The following is a 20335-nucleotide window of genomic DNA, read 5'->3' as shown; positions in this document are numbered from 1 at the left end:
AAGCAAGTGAAGCAAGTAATGTGAAGTATTGATGGATAGGAAGCTAAGGACAGAATTTTCTGAATAAAGGTTATTTTATTGAGAAAATTGCTGTCGTAACGCAAAAGGACACTAAATACTGCCTATTGCTCAAAACATGGGGTCGAATTGCAGACAAACACACACCCATAATTCTTGATCAAGAGAAAGAAGTCACTCTTGTTTCTTACTTTTAGAGTTGGCAAACGTGGAAAATCCCTGCTCACAAAAGTAGGTTGTTAAAAAATGTAGTAGTATAGATAGGCCCATCTCATCTTCTGATAATACTGAGAACTTTTTTTTTTCTTTTTTTTTTGCCAAATTCCAGAATTGAAGTGGTGGTGTTTCCCTAAAAAGTTCAATCAGCCTGAAGTCTGCAAACTTTCTGCCTCTTTTAATGATAGATGTTTTGTGTCTGCAGTAGTAATAGCAAAGAGATTGTGGGCCCAATGATATTCATTCACATTGAGGGAGGAAAGAATTGCTCTAATTTATCCTCCAAAACTGAAATATGTTCTAAAATCAAGCAGGAAGTATGCTCTGGATCAGTATCAGAAGTGAGAAGAAACATTTCAAGGTCACTGTACCTATTCAGCCCACTATCCCTTGATGTAAAGAGGTTTCTTCCTTTCCCCTGGATGCTTGCATTAAAGCTGTTGAAATGTCCAAAAAATATCAGCTGGGTACGAGACTTTTGAACACCATTTCTCGTCTTTAATCAGGGCAGCAAACTCAGGTTTCTCTGTAGCAAAAATTTCTAATAACTCAGTCCTCAGTTCATAAAATATGGAGAGTACCTTGCCTTTGAGACAATCAGCGAATATTGGTGTGAGGGGGCAGCATTTTTTTTTTTTTTTCATTATTACGGGCAACTCCAAGGAGTCCATAGACTCATCGAGGGAGCCCCTAACATCATGTTAAGAACAACTATTCGACATTCACACAGTATCTATCATACCTCGCCTTGAACTCATTCACAGTCATGGCACCCACAACAGACTCTACCAGCTTATTCCACTCATTCACCACTCTACAAGTAAAAAACCTAGCTCTAACACCCTTGCTAACAACATTCTTGCCCAGCTTCCATGTATGGCCCATAGTCCTACCACCACCAGTCCTATTCTCAAAAATATCTTCTGAATTAATCTTATAGAAACCCTTCAGTAATTTGAATGTCTCAATCATATCACCCCTCCTTCGCCTATCGTCCAATTTATGCAACCCACAAATCCTCAACCTATTCTCATAAGGTTCATTCCACAGACCTGCTATCATCTTGGTCACTCGTCTCTGGACCCTCTCCACTTCCTCCCCATCACGAAGAAACCCTGGTGCCCATAACTGGGCACAGAAGTCCAGATGGGGTCTTATCAAGGCTCGATACAGAGGAACAACAACTTGTTTGTCTCTGCATGTTAAAGTATTTTTCATAAGCCAAGTGATTTGGTGAGCTGTTTTGGTCACTTTTGCAATGTGCCCCCTAAACTTCAACTCCCTATCCACCAACTCTCCCAAATCCCTGGCCTCATCAATCTCCTGGAGTACAGTTCCACCAATGTGATATACTGCTGCTAATCATTTCACCCCAAAATGCATAACCTTACATTTTGCCACATTAAACTGACATCCATTCTCCTTAGCCCAGTCCTCTAAACTATCCAAATAATCCTGCAAAATTGTGCCATCCTGTGCACTCACTATTGCTCTACCCAACTTTGCATCATCAGCAAACAAATGAACACTTCCTCTCAGATCCTTTCCTATATCGTTAATGTACAAATTGAACAGTAGTGGTCCAAGAACAGAACCCTGCAGCACACACCACTAGTCACAGGCCATCTTTTGGACTCTACTCCTGAATAAACTCCTCTTTGATATCCCTCCATCTACCACCCACCTATCCATCTCACCAACCCTATATCCATTCCCATATGTTGTAGTTTACGGATTAGAATTCCATGTGGTATCCTATCAAACGCCTTTGCCAGGTCCAGTAGAATCACTGTAAACCCATTACCCTTATCCAGTTCAGCCATCACTGTGTTATAAAACATGAGCAAGTTACTGAGACATGATCTACTCTTCACAAAACCATTCTGTCCCCCATACAGTATCCCATTTTCATATATCCAATCCTGTATTTTCCTCTTGACTATTTTCTCCAAGACCTTGACAATGATTCCTGATATGCTGATCGGTTGGTAATTTACAACAGCAGTCTTAGAACCTCCTTTATGCAATGGAACTATTTTCTCCTCTTTCCACCCCCTCGGGACTAATCCAAACCCAAGACTCAAATTAAACAAAATGGTCAAGGTGAGTTTCATGATGAGTTCCTGATTCCTTGCACATGACTTTGAGAAATCTTAAGTGATTTAGTTTTAAGGCAGTTAACCATCGCAACTGCTTAGCGATTACACTTCTTAGGGCTTCAGGAATTGTTTTAACCTTAGGAAAATCTTGCTTTGACCTTGAAATAAACACTTTAATTTGACCAGTCATTGTTGGCACACCATCAGTGCACAATGAAATACAATTTCCCCAACATAGCTTATTTCTTTCAATGTGGCTGTCACAGAATTGTATGTCTTATCCAGTTGATGTAACAAATAGAATAAGAACAAAAACAGCAACAGAATCTCTTATTGGCTATTAGAGAGAGATTTCTTTATGAGGGAAGATTGTGTAAGGGTGTTAGCTACATTGAGCTTGGCAATATCTGAGGAAGCCCAAAATGCATTTTGGGCTTTTTTTCAACAAATTTTGGGCAAACTTTTTCAGACTGCGGCACACTTGATAATACAAATTTTTGTCATTGTACACTTGTACAGCAGGTGGCAGCACTGCACTAGAGGACATGTGTTCAATGCGGTGAGAAATAGTATAATCTGACTGAGGTACATTTGATATCTCCCTCTCGGCAGCCTCTCCTAACTCCGATTTAACTATTACTTTACAAACAGGTAAAATCAAAGTTTCTACTATTGTTAGTGGCTGCATGTAATTTAGCTGAAATAATTTCTGGCAATTATTTCAGCTACCTGATAATTCATTACTTGTGCATTTTCTGAATTTTTGCTATTTTTTTCATTGACTTGACTCGACTTGCTTTACCTAAGAAGAGAGCAAACAACTGAAATACACTGTATCATTAGCTATTAAATGACTGTTTTTAGTATTAAAATGTCTCTTCAGTTTGCACAGAACCATATTTTCTTTGCTCAGTTTTTTTGCACCATACAACACACTCAGGAAGCGGATGATTTCCAGATCCAGTGTATGTAAATCCATAACTTAAATAACAATTGTGATTCTTGTGCATAGCTCCAGACGTTGAATCAGTCTGGGAAGGACCTTGATTTTATTACTTGGTCTGAAGGAACTGCTGGTTATATTTTCACAATGAGCATCTTCACTTTGGCTGCTTAACCATTGAAGTTTAAATAAAAACTTCTCCATATTAAACACAAATATAAATCAAGGCAACAAAATGTTGTGACTTAATAAAAAACAAATTGCAGAATTATTATTATCATTTCCCAAGACCTCATGGGGTCAAAGACTCACCTGGGAGGTCCTTTTATCACACACACATCTCACCATACCATGTCTTAAACACACGCAAACTCCTTGCAGACACCACCACTCTCTCAGGAAAGGCATTCCAATCATTCACAACTCTGCACGAAAAAAACCTGCCTCTCACTCCTCTACACACCCTCTTTATACAGTTTCCAGGGATGACCTCTGGTTATCCCCCTGATCTCCCACTATTCTCTGTAGAACTTCTCCACCATTGATCCTATAACAACCCCTTACCAACTTGTAGGTCTCTATCATATCTCCCCTCTTCCTTCTCTCCACCACTCCGCAAATTACATCTTCTACATCTTTCCTCATACTCAACATTCCAGAGGTCAGAAACTACCTTAGTCAGTCGCCTTTGGACCCTTTCCAACATCTCTTCATCCTTATGAAAACCCAGTGACCAAATCTGGGCACAATAGTCCATGTGTGGCCTAATCAAAGCCTTATACAATGGAACAAGAATCTCCCTACTTCTCCCTACATGTCAGTGTCCTCTGCATCATTCCCAGAAGTCTTTGTGTTGTCTTCACAATTTTGGCGATGTGTCCCCTAAATTTTAGATCCTTATCTACTATCACCCCCAGATCTCTTATTTCCTCTACCTCCAACAATATATTCACACCAAGCATAAATTCTGCATCCCATCTTTGTTTTCCAAATTTTAAAACCTTACATTTTGCAACATTGAACTCACATCCCCATTTGTTTGCCCAATCACTCAATTTATTCAAGTCTTCTTGCAAGGCCACAACATCTTCACTACTCTTTATGGTTCGTCCCAACTTTGCATCATCTGCAAACAACTGAATATCTCCATCCAAATCTTCACCAATAGCATTAATATACAAGTTAAATAGTAATGGCCCTAAAACAGACCCCTGAGACACTTCACTAGTGACTTTCTTTTTTTCCTGGATATCGCACCCCCCATACACAACTTGTTGATACCTATCAGATAGTCAGTCTCCAATCCAATGCACTAATCTAATATCCAACCCCATCTGCTCTAGTTTGACTGTCAACTTATCATGAGGAACTCTATCAAAAGCCTTTGCAAAATCAAGTATATTACTGTGTATCCTTCTCCTCTGTCCAAGGAAGAAGTCACTTTATTGTAATAAGTAAGTAGATTACTAAAACATGACCTACCTTTAGCAAATCCATGCTGTCCATCAAAGATTATACCATTGTTGTCAACCCAACTCTGGATCCTAGTTCTCACAAGCTTCTCAAGTCTCACAAGCAATTATCAAGTCCCACAGCCTTATTTACATCTAGTTTACTCAACTCTCCAAACACCTCTTGCTCACTTACAGTCAGTCTCTCCTCCCCATCATCAACTGCTCTCAATCTCTCCATGAAGTCACATTCACAAGATTGAAAGATCTTTATGAACTCCTCATTAAGTATCTCCACCACACATTCTGCAACAGCTGTCTTTATACCATTTTTCTCCAATCAATGCCATCCTTCCATAATCACTCTTTCTTTTGCTGGCTACATATGGAAAGAACTCCTTTGGATTATATCGCTTTATTAGGCAACTGCTGTTCATACCTCTCTTTAGCTACCCTCACCAACCAAGTCACCCTTCTTGGCTGGTCTTTGTAGACCTCATGGAATTGGTTATTTCCACTTCTCTTATGCTGCCTGCACAATGCCCCTTTTCTCTGTATCGCATGCTTAATCTCTTTATTCATCCATCTCACACCTACCTTATTTAACCTTCTCACCCTTAGAATACATTTAGACATTGCATCTACTAAACAGTTTTTGAAAATCCCCAAGCTGCATTGATCTCTTTTCCAGCTAACTCCTCATTCCATGCTACACCCGCAAGCTGTCTCCTGAGCTCTTCATAATCACCCCCCCCCTTGTAGTTCCACATAAACCCTTTTTTCACAGGGGTCCTTGCACTGCTGGCAACCACCCAGGTAATCACCGCATGGTCACTTTCACCAATTGGTGGATGATTTGACACCTCATTTATAATTACATCCTCTGATGTAAATATAAATGAGAATAGAGTAAAACACACCACCAGCAGTCAATGACTCACTGTTTCGAGTTCAGCATAACTGAATTTCCTTTAACGCCAGTGGTGGGTATATATATACACCCACCACTGGCATTAAAGGCATTTCTCAAACTACGATTCGCCTAATGGACCTTGGTAGTGGCAATGCCTCTAGTGCAGTGCTGCCACCTACTGTGTGGGTTTACCATAATATCTGACATGGTGAAACAATATGCCAAAAGCTAAAAAATGTTGAGAAACATCGTGCTATAGTTACCACAATCCTTTCTTGAGCCTCCTTTATATATTGGGGCACTTTTGCCCATTTATATGATTATATTTGTATGAAAACTTTTGCCAGCCTAATATCAAAATATTTATGTAGTAGTACCATATTTTGCTGCAAATACTGAACTAAAGTGCCACCAATCGACCACCAGCAATAAGACAATGATTATGTCATCGAGTACCGAGGACTGTACTGTAGTCAATGCTGTGTAAACTGTAAAATACTATAAACTTATGGTTAATTACACGAAAATCCAGCAAAGAATATGGGTGTGTTGTTACAGAAATTTGCATTATCAAGTGTGCCACAGTCTGAAAAAGTTTCAGAACCACTGGCTTAGATATTGAACATATGCTGATCTAGGCTCAGAAAAATGTGGATGTGTGGGAGCATTTGTTGCTGCCTCCAGATATTGCTAGGCTCAATGTAGCTAACACCCTTACACAATCTTCTCACATTAAGAAATCTCTCTAATAGCCAATAAGAGCAATGTCACTGTTATCCTCAATACTAACAAACACAACCATAAAACAAATGTGTTGTCAGAGACTACACTACTTACAAACTTTTACATTACAATCTTACCAACTCCCAGAAAAAAACATTTTTTCAAAAACTATTATTCAGAAATGTAACCTTATACACCTCCCAAATTAACAAAAAAAAACTTACTATTTAGCCCCTTCCATCAACTCAAATATAAGGATTACCTAAAATTCATAAGCCTGACAACCATCTCTAACCCACAGTACATGTTCCTGACTCAAACCCCTTTAAGTTAGCCAAACAAATCCGCAACCTAGTTGGCTGAATGGATAGCACACCTGCTCTTCACTAACAGGTTGTGGATTCAAATCCCACTGCAGGCATTTATAGCTCCTTGAGTTTATATGGCTTGTCTTTTTTAAAAAAATAATAAAATAAAATAAACATCTTTAACTTTTTTAAATCTTTAACTGGCCATACTTATATAAAAAATTCTACATATTAAATCTTTGAAATTTTGTGTTAAACAATGTAGACATCTTGCTGTCATCTATGCTACCAAAAGCATGGCTGGAGGGAGGCCACAGAATGATATGCAAGGGGTACTTTGAAGCCACATTGATGACATGGAGGCTGGATACTCTCAGCATGGGCAACATGTCGAAGAGCACCTCTTCACGCAGTGTGTTCTCCTGCTCTTTTCTCTTCTCCTTGGAAATACTAACATAACAGTACACCTAACTAAATATAGTGTCACTGCAACTAAAAGAAAACATAAATTGCCGTAAAAAAATCCAAAATTTTAAAAACTCAAAACTTCTTAGAAAAAAATTTTCTTCCAAAACATTCACTTTACCAACATTTATAGTATAAATACTGACCTAAATGAAGTGCACCCCAACTTGTAGGCATCCAACCTGATCTCCTAATGACTGCTACAACAATTACAGCCCATCTTAACTGTCCAAATCACACCCCTGTATGACTACTTCTGTTACAAGGATGATACTAGCTTTTGTGCAATTCAATATTCCTTGCCAGTAAATTCCCAATCTTGAATCTCTTTTTTGATCTTCTGTAACTGAATATTTTTCTCATTATACAATATGAAGTAGCCATATGAAGTATTCCTTAAGTGCTACATCCTTTAGCTCTTCAAGAGGAATATCATCAGAATTACTTTGCTCTTAACTCTAGCCTATTTATTTACTATAGCAAATAAATTGGTGTGTGTGTGTGCAAATTCCATGGCCTGTCATGTGAGAGTGATAAAAAAAAATGGGTGCGCTTTGATATCACTTCTTTATACACTAATATCCCACTATCCGACTCAATTTATCATTAAGTAGAAATATTTTTTAAGTATTACTGATATTTTCAAGTTTTGTCATCTATGATGGTTACTTTTCTTGGCAGGGAAATATATGCAAATAGATAAAGGGTACAATAATAAATTTAGCTTAATCCTTTATCCAAGTGTAAGCAAACAAAGTTTGCACTTGAAGCTTCAGGACTGAGGCAACTTATGGTAAAGGTGGACCAAGCTCTCATCACTTCTTGTCTTAGTATCTTCCATGGATGATGTGAAGCTGGTAAGGATTATTAGTAATAGTGCAGATGTGGTAGCCCTGCAAGAGGATTTGAATAAGCTAGATAGATGGGAAAATGAATGGGGGTGTCAGTTTAATGCAGCAAAATGTAAGGTCTTGAGGTTTGGAAAACATCGATGGGACACTGCATACTCTATGGGAGGAGTTATACTGGAGGAAGTAGGGGAAACAAGAGATCTGGGGTTGATGATCGATAGAAACCTGAAATTTAGGGGACATACTGCAAAGGTGGTGAAGGTAACACAGAGGATTGCTGCAATAATGAGAAGGACACTGACCAGCAGAGATAAAAGTTATCATTCCATTGTATAAGACCCTGATCAGACCACACTTGGACTATTGTTCTCAGATTTGGTCCCCCAGGATTTGAAGGAGATAAATTAACTGTGGAAAGGGTACAAAGACAGATAACAAAGATGGTTTCAGGACTGTACAATGATAGTTATGAGGATCGGCTGAGGGAATGTGGACTGCAGAGTTTGGTGGATAGAAGAAGGAGAGGTGATATGATTGAGACTTTTAAACTGTTGAGAGGTGGTTACAGGGTTGACACTGGGGAGTTCTTTCGCTTGGTTGAACAGCGGGAAGGAGTGATGACAAGAGGCAATCCCTGGAAGTTACGAAAGAAAACTGTGAGCAAGAGGGTGAGGAGTGGTTTCTTTGCATGGAGGGTGGTTGAACCGTGGAATGCATTGCCTGATGGAGTGGTGAGAGCGAGAACGGTCAATGAGTTTAAGGAGTGGTATGATAGACTTTGTGTTTCTTAGGGGGGGGGGAGACCTCCCCCTCGATGAATCTTCACAGACTTTATGTTCTTAGGAAGGACCTCCCACGATGAGTCTTTTGACTCCATGGAGGCCTGAATAATAATAATAATAATAATAATAATGCAAAGCGCATCTCCTTGTGGACAAGTATAATGCTACGCATTAAGGGAAGGCCACTACCCAGACTGGTTTCGACCTTTACTGAATGTTCACCTGGGAGGTGGCCCTCTCTTAACGCATAGCATTATACATGTTGTTTGCTTACACTTGGCTGTACCCAGTGGCAGTCTCACCACTGACCAGAGCCGCTCATTTATCAGCTGAGGAGTAATAGCAACAGCTGCGCCTCAGTTAAAACTTCATAGGCTACAGCATTGCCATTCATCACTTGAACATTTATTGAATGTTCAAGTACCCAGACCAGTTTCGACCTTTATTGAATGTTCAAGTACAGGTCAAACTCCAAAAACTCAGCGTTGCTCCCCCTCAGTAACAAGCTCACCCTGCCACTGAGAAGAACTCTCAGCATTGGCTCTACCCTGTGGCAGGCTCACCCCCACCACCGAGCAGAACCGCTCATTTGCTCATATGTCACCTGAGGAGTAACAGCAACAGCAGAACCTCAGTTAAACCTTCATGGGCTACAGCATTGCCATTCATCACCCAACCTTCCAACCGGTTTCGACCTTTATTGAGGTCTCGTCAGTGGTAGCCAGACCCAGAGGTGGTGATACTAAGGTGGAAGCAATGGAGAAGTCATATTTACCTATACGAGTTGCCAAAAGGGTATTTTACCTAATTATTAAATCACTCTGGATTTAGAGAAAGATGTTGAAAGTTTTTTCCACTTGTTAGACTATAATAAATTTAGTTTAATCCTTTATCCAAGTGTAAGCAAACAAGGTTTGCACCTGAAGTATTTTCAGGACTGAGGCAACTCATGGTAAAGGCGGTCCAAGCTCTCATCACTCCTTGTCTTAGTATCTCCCATAATGCAAAGCACATCTCCTTGTGGACATGTATAATGCTATGCATTAAGGGAAGGGCCACTACCCAGACGGTTTTTGACCTTTATTAATAAAGGATTAAGAATTGATATGGGATAAAGGATTAAACAAAATTTATTATAGTCTAACCAAGTGGAAAAAACTTCCAAGATAAAGGGTACCTACCTTCTACGAGTGCTTCCCCAACCAATTTTTATATGGTAAAAACATCATCTTGATTATTCCTCCATTAAAGCTTATACCTAGCTAAGATATACCGATTCTGTGTTCTCCACCTAGCAACATCACTCTCATTCCCTCTCCACCTCAACAGCAGCCTGGCTGGTTGACCGAGTGGTTAGCGTATCCACTCTCCAGCCAAAAGGCTGTGGGTTCGAATCCTGCCTTGGGCATGAATGTTTGTGATTGTCTGTGAAAATACTACTCGTAGTGGGCAGTAAATGGCATTGGTGTAGATGATGCCATCCACTGTAGTTGGTGGATTGATCTGTGAAGACAAGGGGCTGTAGAGCAGGTGCCCTTCCTCGATGAGGCTTTGAACTCCTTGGAGATGTCATGTAATAATAATAATAAAACTGGAAAATAAATAACTCAAATAAATTAACAAGTCTGGAAAGAAAATAAAATAACACTTTAATCACATCACTCTCTCTCTCTCTCTCTCTCTCTCTCTCTCTCTAATGGTACATTTACAGAATATCAACTCATGTGAGACGATACAATCACAAACTTTCCCATCATTATCCCCCCCACCCAATGATATGGTATTATAAAAACTCTTGTTACCAGAGCCATCATACAATTCTAAAAAAAAAAAGGTACATATTTGTTGTCATCTCCCCCCCCCCCCATCTCGTATCTCTCTGAACAACAGTAATGCTACTGCTATCCCTATAGTAATAATTATGACTAAAAAAAAAAAAAAAAAAAAAAACGCCAGAACTTTAAAGAAATATAATCTCTGCATTACTTTCAAACCCTATATAAAGATCACTGTTCTAATCTACTCTAGAGACTGTCTCACTTCCTTCTCAGTTCCATGTATACAGAATGTTGCTTGTATGTGCAACTTGTCTTATTATGGTCAAACTAGAAGGTTTACTACCATCCATCTGAAAGAACATAAAAAATACATCTGCTGCCACAATTATGATCAGTCCTTCCCCCCATCTTGTATTGTGGTATGCAAACAATACAAGAAATCCTCTTCACAGATGTGATTTTCACATTTGAAGAGTCATTTCACTGCTAAAACAATCAAGTATATGCCCTGGATGGTCACTCAGCATGTGCCATAGCACCCAGGATTTAGAGAAGTCACCATCCAATGTCAGTAATGGTTTAGTGTGTGTGTGTGTGTGTGTGTGTGTGTAGGGGGGGGGGGGAACCAAGTTGCATTTCTGCAAGAAAAGGGTCAAAATCTCCACCAAAGTGTATCAAGACACCATGCTGGAACCTGTGGTATGATACTTGAACAACACCTCCACTGCCTACTGTGAAACAACACCTTGTTTCATGGTAGGCAGTGGACCTTCCCAACAGGATTCGAGCCCTACAGACAAGGCAAGGACCACACAACAGTGGTTAGAGGTGAGTGCACCAGACTGCATATCACCATCTGATTGGCCATCTGGAAGTCCCAATCTGAACCTGTTGGATTTCAAATTGAGGTTGTAGGTTGAGAGAGTAGCCTGCAAGAAATGACACCCCAGCATCACCAGCGTGAAGGTGGATTTTGAGCAAGCAGTGGCAGTGTTTCCGTTGGATGTTGTTCGTGTTGCTATCAATATATAGCCTCACAAACTTCGAACATGCATGAAAGCAAAAGGAAGACATTTTGAACTCTGAATGCTGCTATATGTACATTATATATGTGGTTTGTATGTGATGAATGCCTATAAATGATTAACTGATAGATTAAAGGTTTATGCATGTAGAGTCGTAACAGTATTTATGGCTAGACTAGGTATCATTCTTAGATCTCAAGCCTAATCAGCTAAGGCTACCTATAAGTGCCGATAGAGGGTATCCCTCTTAGGAATTTAGACTTTCAAGTCTAAACTCTTCCACTTGTTTCTTGTGTTCTGTTCACATTATAATTCTCATAACTGTATCCCTGAAGATGTTCTTCGTGACAGATGAAATATCGAAGTCATTTAACCTTTGAATTCATACCAACTGTTTTGTTATTCCATTAAATCTTAATATGAGCTCCAACCAGCATTTCAGTCTAAATATCTAATTCTTGACCTCCTCTTTGATTCTGTCAACCTCTACACTTTAGAATAGAACAGTTTTCTCCACATAGTTTTCCCTGAAGATTATCACCTTCAGCTGTACAAAAACACATCAACAGTTTCTATCTTTTCTTATCTATTCTTTCTTCTTGATCCCCTTGCCCACACATGCAGTGGTATGTTATTTGGTTCTGCAACATCTAGTGTATATTCTTGATATAACAAAAAAGAGTTACGACTGTGGCATATAACTTATTTGCATAATTTCATCAAAATTAATAATATTAAATTTAATCAACACTGAAATGCTACTCAAGAAATGTTAGTAAGGATCCCATATACAATGACCTGGATCTTCTTGGGATCAGGATAATTGAGCTATCCAAATAATAGTACAAACGTTTAAAAAACTGTAGCATGACACAATGGCTAGCAGCATTTGGGTGATTAGCTTGTATACAGTGATGGAAAATCCAGCCTGGGTAGGCTTATTTCATCACCCTCTGTGCTTACTTTTCCCTGTTCCATCCCTAGTAGCAGCCTGTATAGGAATTATTTCTGCTAGCTAGCAATTTTACAGGAATATTATTTTTCCAAAAAAATACCTGCATAATTTTGCCTGAGCCATTTTTCTTAAGTTAATGATATTCCCGTGTCTGAATGGGTCCCATGCTCAGAATGGGTTTCTAGAATAGTCATGAGCCTAATAACATCATTACTGTAAAAAGAAGTGGCCCAAGCAAAATTAAGCAGATGTTTACTGATAATGGAATTTCATATATACTTTTTTGGAGGGGGAGGTTTGTAATTTTTGCATGGATTTAATGATGATAAATTTAGTGGCAAAGAACAGATTGCGATGCAACTCCATTCATCAAATCATGGTTCTGCAACACAGGTTGGCTACGGATACAAGAGCTCAGTAAAAAAAAGTCATGAAAACATTTTGTGAGAACCAGCTGATTCTAATAAAACACAAAAATTACAATAAAAAATGAATGTTTTATTACTGTTTCAAATTTTTGTATTTCAAAATTGTTGTAAATAAGCAAAACTTACAATAAATATGTATATACATACATATTTTTATTTTTTTTTTCCATTTATCAAGCCAAATTTCATTTGGCTTGATAAATAATCTGATAAAATATTAATTGAATAATCTGAAAAAAGTAGTTATTTCACAGCCATTGTAGATGGCACTTATTCATTCATGAACTTTGAAAGTGCAAGTAATACCTAGTGAGCATGAAATACAGTTCAGTAAAATAGTGAAAAGTGATGAGTATAACTATATGAGTATAAACTTGATAAAATGTTCAAACAAAGAGAAAAATATGCATGACATTCGAGAAACTACAATAAGTGAATGGGCAGTGTATCTATTCTTCAACCAACAAGCTGTAGGTTCAAGTTCCACTATGAGCATGGATGTATGACTATCATTAGGTGGCAGATCAATTTCATTGTCCAGTGTGAGACCAATGTCCCACTTATTGGAGGCCTAAAGTGGCTTGAAAAAAGTTCCATTCTGGTCTCTAGAATAAGATTTCTAGACCAGATAAAACTGAATAACAAATACAAAAAAAAAAATATTCAAAAATTAATTTAAAAAAAAAAATTCTTTTGCCTACTCACAGTACTAATGTACTCTAGGTTTACATCCTTTCATAGATGAGTCACATAAAAATATGAATGCACAGCCCAGAAATGGTAAAAAAATTTTGCATCGAATGATGAATCACTTGATGATGCAACCTGTGAGACAAAAAATAATGGCAGAATATATCAAACTTAAGACTGCCAATGAGTGAAATTAAAGCCAAGCATTCCAGATTACTACAGAAAGATTCAATGTGAGTGAAAAAAACTATTCATTTGCAACAAGTGGTAAGTGTACAAACTTAGCAAATGAGTTTCACACATTTCACAGTTGACAACAAACTTAAAACAGACATGAACTTAGATATATCAAATCAAAGCAGCCATGTGAAAACCAATGCTTTTTTCCTTAAATCCACATGCTGCTAACTTAGCATAGAATGTCTGCAGAATGTCTTCTCACCAATATGATTTCCTCAGACATTCCTAGTTCCCCTACCCCTACTGAAGTAAATCAAATGCCAGATGTGAACCTGCTTCATGTGATTTTACAGTGAAGGTATGAAGGTAGGTCCTGTTTTATCTTTCCAATAACATGCAATGTCTGCCATCTCTTTCTTCCTATATCACAATGGAGGTGTATTTTAATATATTTTCTGTGTTTTTCATCATAGCTATTCATCAAAATTAATCTTTGTGCTATTCAAAGTTCTTGTTCCAATGCTGCAGGCTCTTATACTATCACTCAGGGTTTCACTTGGTATTTAAGTATCTCTGCATTCACTGCTCTTTCACTCTTCGTAAGATTGTTTGCTATATAAAAAAAATTCAGATGATGTTATGTCCAGAGTAAAAATTTTAAATAATTTGACAATAGTTTTCATGACAGCTAGGTGCTGGTTCACGCTTCACTGATATCCCAGATAAGAAAATAATGAATATCTTAAACATTTTCTTTAACCATGGCCTGTTTAGTGAAATGAAAAATCTGATTTTCTGGAAGACAAGTCCCTGTCAGACTGTAAATGAAAGAATGTTCTGGAGGTTCCTCATATCACTGACAAGATTTGAATTCAGGCCTGCTAAGCAAAAGCAAGGCCTACTGCAATGAAAAGGCTGTGTTTCTTTATGTTTGTTAAGTTGTTTTTTTTAAATCAAGTAGGACCAAAGTAAACAACTAAATGCTACTATTGATAAGACTGTCATTCTGATTATGCATTCTACAGTACCCTCTAACAAGTACCATTTCCTTGAAATAGTCCTTGTTAGAAGGAACTAACATCCTGCCACACTGCTCCATTACATACATAAGCTTAACATACAGTACTTTTTATTATTCACAAATGAGCTCTTGATTGACGTATAAATTGTAATAATAATAATTATTATTATTATTATTGCACAGGAACTTCCATGAAGCATGAAGACTTATTGTGAGATACACAAACTATCCACACAATGTCTATTGTACCCCTCTTGGAACCCATTAACAGATAAAGCAATCCCAACTGATTCAAGCAATCCATTCATTCATTCACCACTCTCCAAGTGAAATTCTGGTTCTCTTTCTAACCACATTCTTACCCAATTTCCAGGGATGACCTCTTGTCCTTCCCTCTCTAGCTAAGTGCTGAAATATTTCTTCTGTATTAATCCTATAAAATCCTTCAAGTAACTTAAATGTTTCCATCATATCCCCCTTTTTTTTTCACCTATCAACCAACTTTTGCAACCCAGAAACCCTCCATCTATCATCATAGGAAGCATTCCACAAACCATTTGCTATCTTTGTCACCTACCTACCTCTGAATCCTCTCCATTACTTCTTATCCCCAAGAAACCAATGTGATGAGACCTGAGCACGCTGACCTAGATGCAACCACATCCAGATGTGATCGTATCAAGGCTTTATAAAGAGGAATAATAACTCCCTCATCTCTGCTTGTTAGTGTGTTCTTTAATAACAAAGTAATCCTATGAGCTATCTTGGCAACTTAAGCAATATGTCCTCTAAAGTTCAACTCTCTGTCTAGTACCATTCCCAATTCTGTGGCTTCATAATGCATACCTTTACACTTTTCTACATTAAACTGACATCCATTATATTTAGTCCATATTGTCAGCCCATTTAAATCTTTGCATTATCAGCAAACAACTAAATATCTCCTTTCAATTTCCTATATCATTTATGTACATTAAACAGCAGTGGACAAAGTGCAGAGTCTCGGGACACACCATTAGTTACTTTTTGTTATCTTTCCATCAGCCACCCTTTTATCCATATCACTAGTTTCCTATTGACCCACATTTGTTCCAGTTTGCACAACAGAGTTCCATGTGGTATCCTTTCATAATCTAGCAGTATCATCATGTAGCCATTCCCTTTATCAAAAGTTAGAAAAGTATTAAGGCATGACCAACAACTCACAAAGACATACTACCAATCAGAGTATCATATTCTAATCCACCCATACCTGAATTTGCTTTTTGACACGTTTCCAGACCTTTTACCGCCACCACCACCATCATCACCACTTCTAGGATGGTGATTAATTCATAATTTGCTACCAGAGAATTAGATCCTCCTTTATGTAAAGGAATTATTTTGTCCTCATTCCACTCCCTTGGGACTTTATCAGAGCTGAGACTTAATTTATTATTATTATTGTTACTACGTGACACCTCCAGGGAGTCCAAGGACTCATTGTGGGAGGGCACACCACTCTACTTCACTAAACACATCTCATCCTCTCCACTACTATTTAATTATCAAACTATGACACTACTACCATCAACGGCATCTATCACCCATCACCACTAACAACAGTATTTTTTGTCTGTAAATTGTGTGTGTTCCGAAGGCTGACTGTCTGTATGCGGGATGAAAAACCTGAGTTTTCGGGTGAAAAAACCCTCCTACCATACGAGATCAGTTAACTCACCTTCAACTGAAAAAGACCATATCATCATGATGATAATTGAACCCACTTCTTTTCTAACTGAAGGGCGTAATGCTCTGCTATTCTTTCAATTGTGCTATGGTGGCTAAATTAAGCAGTCTAGTCCAAGACATTGCCAGTTCGCTTGAACATTCTCATAAAAAGTGAGCTGATATCCTATCTAATCCCACAGCTGTACTTGCATTGAAATTCTGCAAAATTCTAAGTACCTCTAATTTATCAACATCTGTTCTCACATAAGTCACAGTCACCTCTTCCTAAACAATATCTTCACTTGGATGATATATACTCTCTTGCAAAGTGATCACTTAGTTGCTCAATTATTTTATTTGCCTCTGTCAACTTTCTACTATCAGCATTATAGATATTCTTCCATAATCATTCTTCCTCCTATTTGCCACATAATGAAAGAACTCTTCAGATTTTTTCTCATATGACTGTGCCTTCCTTACCATGCTGGTCACCTTTATTGCCTGACTTTTGTACTGTTCATGAACACCTAGTCACCTTTCTACTTATATATCCTCCACAACATTTTCTTATTTTGCAGCTCATGCTTAATGCTGATTTACCCTCCTGACCTTGGGTATATAGTCTGATACTGCTTCTGCCAGATACCTCTTGACTATATCCCATACACTGTGAAAATCCTTCCCTTGCAGATTTTTATGCAATGGAATTGCTTCAAGCTGCCTCCTAAGTTTGCCATAATTACCTCCTTGTCGTTCCACATATATTCCTTAACTGAAAATTCCACATTTCACTACTTCTCAAAGTCAAGACCATGTGATCACCCTCCCAAATTGGAGGCAATGTAGCCACTTTAGTCATGAAGTTCTTCTGATCCCATAACTAGATCCAAAATTCTCATATCACATGTCTCCTTCATCACATGGCAGGAAGGAAATGGAATTTATACACTTACTGAGAGATAAATACTTGAAGCAGAAGATGAAGGCCCCATAATTACTTACTTGAAGATGAAGGCCCCAATATAGTTGCTTGATTTGCCTTCATTGTACCAATCTGCTAATGCATGTTTTCCACATCATCCCTGGTATCCCCTGGCCTATAGCAGCAACCAATTTTAATATTTTGTCCTGTTGGTTTCAATATCACACCAGATGGCCTCAAAAGAATCACCAACTGCCTGAATAACTACTAATCTCATTGGCTACAGTTTATCTTCTATCATCAACAGCACCCCATCCTGTCTATTCTACCCCCTCCCCTGAAAATGCTAAATCCATCACTTATCCCTGTAACTACATCATCTGTTGTCAGCCAAGTCTCACTAATGTCTACAACATTTGGTGAAGTGGCACTAATCACTGACAAAAACTCCTCTGTTTTATTCTTGATACTTCTAGTGTTAGTTTATAGAAACTGTAGCATCTCCTTAGGTCCCAAACTACCTTTATAGAACCAATGCATTCATCACTTGTTGTGGTACATAACTAAATTGGTAAAACACGACTTCTCTTTAACAAACCCTTGCTGACCTGACCATCACACAGAATACTACTATTATCGACACAATTCTGTATCCTAGCTCTCACTAACCTCTCCAATACCTAACAACTCCAGACACAAGACTGGCCTATAATTTGTAGCCTCGGATTTATCACCAGCATTGTGAAGTGGAATAATTTCATCATCTTCCTACTCCTTTAGGACTTGTGCTGTTGCAAGACTTGTTAAATAGTTAATGCCAAATTATGAAGTTAATTCCCTGGAATTAACTTCATAACTTCATAGCAAAGTACTCCCTTAAGACATGCAGTGATATGTAAACAAATCGTGATGCCTTATCAGAATCAAGTTTACTTAATTCCTCATATATCTCTTGCTCACTCACCAGCAGTCCATTTTCTCCCATTCGCTCTATATTCAAGTTCCTCATGATTTCACAGTTAAAATATCCCAATGAATTGCTCACTGAATACATGGACTATGTTTTCTGCAGCAGTTACCAAACCTACCATATCCTTTATCATTATATTATAATCATTCTTTTTTTCTACTTGGCACATAGCAAAGTACTCTCTGGGATTTTTCATGGCCTTATTAGGTAATTTCTGCTCCAACTGTATTTATGCTGTCTTTACAACTGAATCACCCTCCTAGCTTGCTCTTTGTACTCTTGATGCAATTAGTATTACCATATTTAACTGTGCTATCCAACAGCGTCTTCTTCTTCTAGACTGCATGCCTAATCTCTTCAGTCATACATGTATATTTACCATATTCAGCCTTTTGACCTTTGGCAATACATTCAAACATTATGCTGTTAAATAGCTCTTAATCAGTGCCATCACTATGATTGTTGGAACCTCTTTCTCAACTTTTTACTTTAAATATCCATTTTGTTTTCATTTATCCACTCCCTAATTCAATTACTCCGTTGTGCTAGAGATGTGCTAGATGAGCAAATAATGAAACCAGATTTTCCGGGAGTGAAGATTTGCAACATGACTCAGGCTACATATAAGAAGGTAGAACAAGTGGAAATATAACTGTATTAGTTGGAATGAAGAAGAACGAACAAGTTGAAAGGAAGTAAGTACAGTATGAAAGTTGTTGAATGCGGTCAAAAGCTGAGACAGAGAGCTATGAATGCTAAGGATTCATAGACTGTGCAGGAAAAATATGGTGGGTATATGAAATGCGCTACCAGCGGATGCTGTGAAGGCATTACATGTATCTAGGAAAGGTGTGACCAAAGACTCCCTCCCTCAATGAGTCTTTGACTATCAGTAGGAGCCTGCATAATAATAATCACTCTCTCTCTCTCTCAATACGATTCATCCATCTCTCCCTCTCTCTCTCCCAACCATATTCATTTTATACTCCCACTGTGTATGCGTTTTCCTTTTCTGTGACTCTGAGGTTAGAGCATATATCTATATTAAGCATTATGAATATTACACTTAATATCTGTCTGATCTTCTTTATTAATTCTTTGATCTTCTTTATTAATTCTTTATTGAAAGAAACTGTCTGTAAACAATCTGGCAAAAACATGCAAAACATTTTAAAAAATTTTCCAGCCATGATAAAGAAGATCAAGAAATGCTTTGTAAGAAGATAATGGGCAAACAGCCACAAAGCAGAGGAAATGGTAAAGCAGTGATGAAATGGACTGCTTAATTCGTTGAAATAATATATTAATATTTCAAGTGACTGCAGAATGATATACTGACAATTTCCCAAATTGTACAATTTGCATCTAAATTATAACTTATTGTATTAAACTGGCATGATTAACAGTACACTAATGGAATCAGTGGTGCAATGATAGCTCATCTAATCTGTAGATCAGAATGACTAACTGGCTTCATATAGAGACAGCAAAGATTTTTCTTCTGGGAAACTTGCATTTTCTTCCAGCAAAAAAGCAAACTGGCCAGAGAACACACATACAACTAAGAGACAAAAATTGGGGATAGGATAGTGTGGAGTACTGACAGCAGATTATATCGTGTGGATGGTGGATTGTTTAGAGATGAGTAGTGCACAGTGGCCTCCAGTGATGAATTCTGGGATGCTATCCATTGAGATGTCATAAATAACGATAATCCACACTACAAACAAACATGTTTTATTATTATTATTACTACATGACACCTCTAGGGAGTCCAAGGGACTCATCGAGGAAGGACACCCACTCCACAACTCTCTGCCTCCACCACCCAATTCACTAATTACAACGAACTGCAATTACACCAATGCCATCTACTGCCAACCACCA

The 20335-nt window shown here is 38.1% G+C and overlaps 1 protein-coding gene across 3 annotated transcripts in view; it reads right to left on the bottom strand.

The window, feature by feature from the left end:
* The window catches only part of LOC150106608 (endosome/lysosome-associated apoptosis and autophagy regulator family member 2-like), a 594368-nt gene that overhangs the window by 309587 nt on the left and 264446 nt on the right, over nt 1–20335 (bottom strand). The gene's annotated exons all lie outside the window — the stretch shown is intronic.

Source organism: Typopeltis vanoorti, chromosome 5 (assembly GCF_054136105.1).
Source record: "Typopeltis vanoorti isolate ZY-2024b chromosome 5, IOZ_Tvanoo_1.0, whole genome shotgun sequence".
Classification (NCBI taxonomy): Eukaryota; Metazoa; Arthropoda; class Arachnida; order Uropygi; family Thelyphonidae; genus Typopeltis; species Typopeltis vanoorti.
The sequence above is the reverse complement of the archived record's forward strand: the minus strand, read 5'-3'. Positions and strand labels throughout refer to the sequence as shown.